We start from the raw sequence: 6,433 nt of genomic DNA, 5'->3' as shown, positions 1-6,433 counted from the left end.
GTGGTTGAATGAGTGGATATCTCAGTAGTTCATCCATTTTCTCCAGCGTAGTCTGCAGAATGGTTGTTGCGGCAGTTTCTGCCTGTTGAAAACTCTCTCAATCCCCAGTAGGGTCGGTTGGTGGCTCTAGCATCCCAAAGTTTGGAGTGATTTCCTGATTTGCTTGTGATCCCAGTAGAATAGCTTATTCTACTTGCGCGATCCGTCGGATGTATGTTCTCCCAGAGTAGAGTGGCGTGTCGCAGAATCTACTTGTGTGGTGCTATCTCCTTCAGTGGTTTGTTCCCTAGAAGGATAGCTGACAGTTTTCCCCAGTAGAGTTGCTTGTGCAGTTAGATTCTACTCGGATGATTCTCCTGCCGTGGGTTGTTCCCCGGTGGAATTATGTGGAGTCGCTGTCATAGCAGTGAGCTCTTGTTCCCCTGCAGATATTTTGGGACTTCTCCCGCTTCCCCAACAGATTTGTATTTGCGGCCGTTGTTGCATGTTGTGACTTTCTGCTCCAGTTGGGTGATTGTTGATCCATTACTCAGAGATTCTGTGATATCTTTTGTTTTGCCTCCCGCAGATCTTTGCTTTTTAGCACGTGGATCTCCGCAGATTGGCGTTTCCAGTTGGTTTTTTCCCCTGGAAGTATAGTACCGGGCGTGTGATTCCTGGACCTGTTGTGTTAGATATGTCTGTTTTGTCAGCATTCATCAAACATAAATTACGCATATTCATGCATATTCATAAAACATTCAGATATTCATGTTGCATTTTTGCCATATGTCTCTTGATTGTTGTTCTCCTACTATGGGTGATATAGATCTCTTTATAGATCTCCCTAAGCAGATGTCAGGTGTTTAAATCTCTCCATATAGAGTCAGCCCCGTAAGCAGAAAGTGTCTGTCTTTTCCTTCTGCAGTTCCCCACTGAGATGATCCTCGTGGATGACGGTTTCTTCTGTTTCCTCCCAACACATATATTGGGATGAATTGTTCCTTTTGAGTTATATCCTCATAGGACGAGTCTTGATCCAGTCTGTCTTTTCAGATTAATCCCGAATTGGCATTTGTCAACCTGTTCTTGTACTTCCCTGTGGAATAAATGAATGAACTGCCCAGTAACCGACAATAATTCTTTTATCCCCCAGCGGAATTTTTTAGGCCTCTACCCAATAACCGGTAGTTGTAAGTCCTATGTTCCCTCTTCTTGGTGGAATTTGTGGTTATATACCTTTTATTACTCAAGCAAGAATTGTTGGTATTCTACCCAGTAGTCGGTAGTCGTAAATCCTGTTTGCCGGCTCTCCAGCAGAGTTTGTGGTTTGTTATAAACCCTATTTGTTGTTTCCCGTGCGGAGTTGTGATTCGTTCCATCCCCACGTGGAGTTGTTGGTTTTCTACCCAGTGTTCGGTAGATGTAAACCCTAATTTGTGTGTATCCCCACCAGAGTATGGCTACTACCCCGTATTCGGTAGTTTGTAAGTCCTATCTCTTTTCCCCTAGCAGAGGCAATCTTTGTGGTTCGTTCTGGTTGTTGGCGGAATTTTTGTGCTGTTGTGGTTTTATCCCCAACAGAGTTGGTGTCTCCCTGTGGTATAAGTTGAATAAGTGCTCAATATTTGGCCTTCATTCACCCTGTCCCAGTGGAGTCTGCGGTCTCCTACCCCGTATTCGGTAGTTGTAAATCCCATGTTTTGTGTTTCTCCCCCATCGGAGTTTTGTACCTTGTGGTACTGTCGGATAATTGCCGGATGCTTGCAATTTTATCCCAGCTGAGTCTTTGGTTGTCTACCCAGTAGTTGGTAGCAGTAAAACCTTTTGTTTCCTCAGCCAGATTTTTGGTATTCTACCCCGTATTTGGTAGTTGTAAACCCTAATTTCTCTCCTTTGCAGAGTTAACCTTGTTGTTCATCCTAACCGATGATGGTTACTCTTTGTGGTTATCTTCATTCAATATTTGATGTTGATATTCCTCCCTTTGCTTGTGGATGATTGCCGGTTGCTAGCAATTGTATCCCCAGCAAGTTGTCTTCTGGATAATTGCCGTATGCTTGCAATTTTATCCTTTGAAGTCGCCAGTGGGTCCTTTCACCGTTTGCTAGTGATTTGTTCCCCGTATTATTGATTGACTATCAATATACCCCCAGCTGGTCTTTGTGGATAATTGCTGTTCATGCGATTCATCCCCGGATCATTGATTTTTGTACCAATGCATCCTCAGCAGACTGCCTTTCATTTACCCGTTTGCTTGGTAATGATTGTTGCTCCCTTTTGATTGGTCGTCATTATATACCTAGTTTTGGTATCCCGATGCCTTTCTTTTCGGTCGATTTATCCTTTGTTAACCCAGTAACCGGTTGTGGATAATCTTCCATGCGAGTATGTTATCCACGTTCTGACGGTAATGGATAATATGTCTCATGCACTCTTCAGTCGAAGCCTTTTGTGTTTCCCTAGTCGAGTAAGATTCGTTATTTCCCTTTTTTGCGGAATCGAATGTTTTGTTGTGTTTTGGATAATTGCCGGATGCTTGCAATTTATCCCCTTTGAGTTGTCTTTCGTTTACCCGGATGCTTGGTATCGATTGTCTCTCTTTTTGGTTGATCACCTATTATATGCCCTAACCGGTATCTCTGGTGTCTTTTCCTGTCGAGTATATTATTCACGGTCTGCCGGTAATGAATAATATATCTCTTTCACTCTTTGGTTGGAATCCTTTGTTGATCTTCCCCAATAGAGTAAGGTTCGTATTCTTTGGAGAATCGAATATCCATCCTTTAACCAGTTTGTGTTTTGGATGATGAGTGTTTTGGCATATATACCAATCCACGTTTTCGGTAGATCACCTATTATATACCCCGGTATCCTTGGTGTTTCTTACCATGCGAGTGCATTATCTACGGTCTGCCGGTAATAGATAATGTATCTCATGCGAGTATTCTATCCACGTTCTGACGGTAATGGATATTATATCTCATGCACTCTTTGGGTTTGTGTCCCCAGGTGAGTAAGATTCGTCTTCCCGTTGTGGATTCGAATGTCCATCCTGTAAGTTGATTTGCTTTTTCAAGCCCTTCTTTCGGATGATGAGTGTTTTGGCATATATACCAATTCACGTTTCGGTCGGTCACCTATTATATACCTCGGTATCCCTGGTGTTCCTTCCTTTCTGCTCCTTATTATGACCTTGGTCCCCTGTGGAGTCAGATTTGCCTGAGTTGATGTACCTTTTTTCAGGTCTTTCTCAGATGTTTGGATTGATTGATATCTCTCACCCTTATACCGGTCTTAGATATTCATTCTTCCTGAGTTTGTTGCCCTTATACCGGTAACATCTCATCCTTGGCTTCCCCTGGAGAGTCTTTTTCTAGATTTCCCCAGCGGAGTTGTATTGCTATTTGTGTTGCTGTATTGGCGTTCTCCCCAGTACGTGCATTGTGTGAGTCAGCTTGTGTCTTTCCAATGGATGTGTTTCCTTTGGAAATCCTCTGATCTCTAGTGTGAGTCCTTTACTTCCCCGGTAAAGTCTCCAGTCTGTTTTCTGTGGTCCCCAAATCAGAGTCGTGTCCTGCGCACGCATTCTTTTTCTTTTATTATCCCCAATAACAATTCCCATGAGAGTCTTGTTAATGTCTCTGTGCCTGGTGAGTGTATTACTCCGATGGATCGTCTTTTCTTCTGTGTGAACTATATCCCCACAGAGTTTGTGTCTTTTGCATGCATACATTTGCATCATGAGGTCTCTTAGGGACCAAAATTTGTCTCATTACTGTTATTTAAGCCCATTCTACCGCGTCGGTATGAAGATTTCTAAACTTCACTTCTCCGGCTAGAATGACCTTAAATAGGGGCATCTGTAAGACCCCAATTTTTGCCCTAAGATCCCTCATGGCATCATCTCATATCATATCATTGCCTCAAGGATCATGGTGCACCTCGCTTCCCTCCTAGTGGGTGGGTTACCTTGTGAGTGTGGTTCTTGATCACCAAGCATGTTTAGCATTTGTATATCATTGCTTTTCATTTGTTTATTAACCCAAAAGTACAAAAATATTGTCATCTAACCTTGTTACTTGCAGCTGAAGCAAATTAGGTCAAATCAGTCAAAATCAGTCATTGAGCAAGGGATGGTGGCCATTCTTGAAGAATTTTGGCACCATGATCATTCATCAGAAGTTCATATGAGTTGTGACATCACTTGGAATCAAGATTTCAAGTGGTAGAGGCTTGAAAGTCATCAAAGCATGGCTCAGTCAACCAAAACCCTAGCAAAGTCAACTGTGGTCAACTGTGCATTTAATCAGTGATTTGATGGTGGGAAATGGTTTGAGAGGTCTCATTCATGTCCATACAAGCCTCATATAACATGTCAAACATCATTATTGAGGAATTGGAGGTCAGACAAAAAGTTTCCCAAAATAGCAAGGACCTGTAATTTTCAACTGCCAAAAATGGAAAGTTCTTCTCCTCAAAATTATATCCTCAAGCAAGCTTCAAATCAAAATTTGTCCAACATGAAAGTTGAAGATCTTGCTCTTGCCTTTCCAAAAAGTCCAAGAACATCCATTTCTCATTTATGGTTGGCAAGTTATGATCAAATCATTTTCAAGAAAAGTTGAACTTCAAGGAGGCATAACTCTTGAACCATTTGGCCAAATTGGGTGATTCTTTTTTGAGCAAATCCCATTTGACATGAGCTATCATAATGCATCATTACATTTCATCAAAAATCATCACATAAAAAGGTCATTTTTCAAGTGAACCATTTAAATTTTGGTGGGAAAAATAGTGAATTTGAAAAATACACATGATTTTCACTCCAAACCACTTCCAATAGCTTCAAAACAGAAATTGGGACTTGCTTCAGCTGGTTTTACACTGTTCCATTTATCACACTTACATAAGGGCATTTTGGCATTTTTACATAACATGTGCATTTTCACTAATCCAATCCATTGTTGCTAATCTTGATTAAGGAAGTGGATTAACAGGGAATATAAATCATTAATCATAACAGAATTTCGAAATCCACAATCACAATCTCAGATCCAAATCACAAATCACCAAAATTCTCTCAATTTCTCTTCAAACTTTTTTCACTCTTCCATCGAATTTCATCATTCTTTCTGCTTTCTTTGGTGCTAATCATCATTTGCAGATGTTGTTGAAGAACTGTTAAAGGCAAAAGGTGAAAGAAGCTTGAAGAATTGGAACTGTTGGAACCTTGCTCATCCATGGCATTTTTGAATTTCTTCATCATCGAGCATTGTTGAGCTGCATACTTGACTTCATTCATCTCCTGCATCATCATAGAAGATCTGTTTTCATAATCCAAGCCTCGAAACAAGCAGAATCAAGATCTGCATCCTTAAGAGGTAAGAATTCGAGTTCTCCAATTCTTGAAATTAGCATACGGCTTTGGTAGATCTTAACATGTAGAGTATTATGCAACTTGAATCGTGCGTTTTCATTGATTATTAAGGAAGAAATCTGGATTTAAAGTTTGGTTGCTAAAACTTCTTTGATTCGATTCTCTTGCCATGCGTAACATTAGAATAAATCGTTGTTGGATTGTTAATCTATGATGAGAGACGGTTCGTTTGATATGAATTTCGTGCATTTTCATGAACATTTGTTCTAGAGTGATTTCTGGATGATGAACTGGTTGAAGGCGCTCACGAACACGTTTCCAGATCGTGTTTGATTCACCTTGCCTGGCTTTTGCATGTTTTAGCTGTTTGTTCCCCATGAAACCAACCACAGCATGACACCTCACTTAGTGAAACGCGGCGTTTCACTAAGTGGCGCCTTATTTTAAAAAGCTACACAGCTCGATTTCGCCTGATGACTTTTTCGCCTTGGCTTTGTTGTATTATTTTCCATATATGCCTAACATGTTAACATGCTTCTATTTCACTGTTTTATTTTTCTTCCACAATAAAAAAATGATAACTCACTCAAAAATAATCCAAATCATGTGAAATTTTTTGTGGAATGTTCATCATCATGTCCTTGATTTTTTGATGATTTTTAATAATTTTGTGCACGGGTAGAAAAAATAAATGCCTAGGGTTTACTTTCATGTACCATTTCTTGCACCTTGCCTCCTATTTCTTTCATGAAATGATGATGCCTCATTAGAAATTCTTGAAATTTTACATGCATGATCTAGACTCATCCTTGGTTATTTTGGTATATGGTTTATGATTTTTGAGTTCCTGGATTGTGAGATATGTTGTAATCTTTGGAGGTGTGACAATGTATGTCACACCATGTCTTGTTCATGTTCTTGATTTTATTTTCCATGCTTATTCTATGCCAATTGCTCTGGATTTTTGCATGCTAATTGTTAGGGATGTCTAGTTTGCTTGTGATTTTTCCTGGAATGTTTGAATGCATTTTCTATTTGTTTGAGAATTTTCCCTCTGTTTGGTCAATTGTTGAT

Source organism: Lathyrus oleraceus, chromosome 6 (genome assembly GCF_024323335.1).
Source record: "Lathyrus oleraceus cultivar Zhongwan6 chromosome 6, CAAS_Psat_ZW6_1.0, whole genome shotgun sequence".
Lineage (NCBI taxonomy): Eukaryota > Viridiplantae > Streptophyta > Magnoliopsida > Fabales > Fabaceae > Lathyrus > Lathyrus oleraceus.
This window is presented reverse-complemented; position numbering follows the sequence as displayed.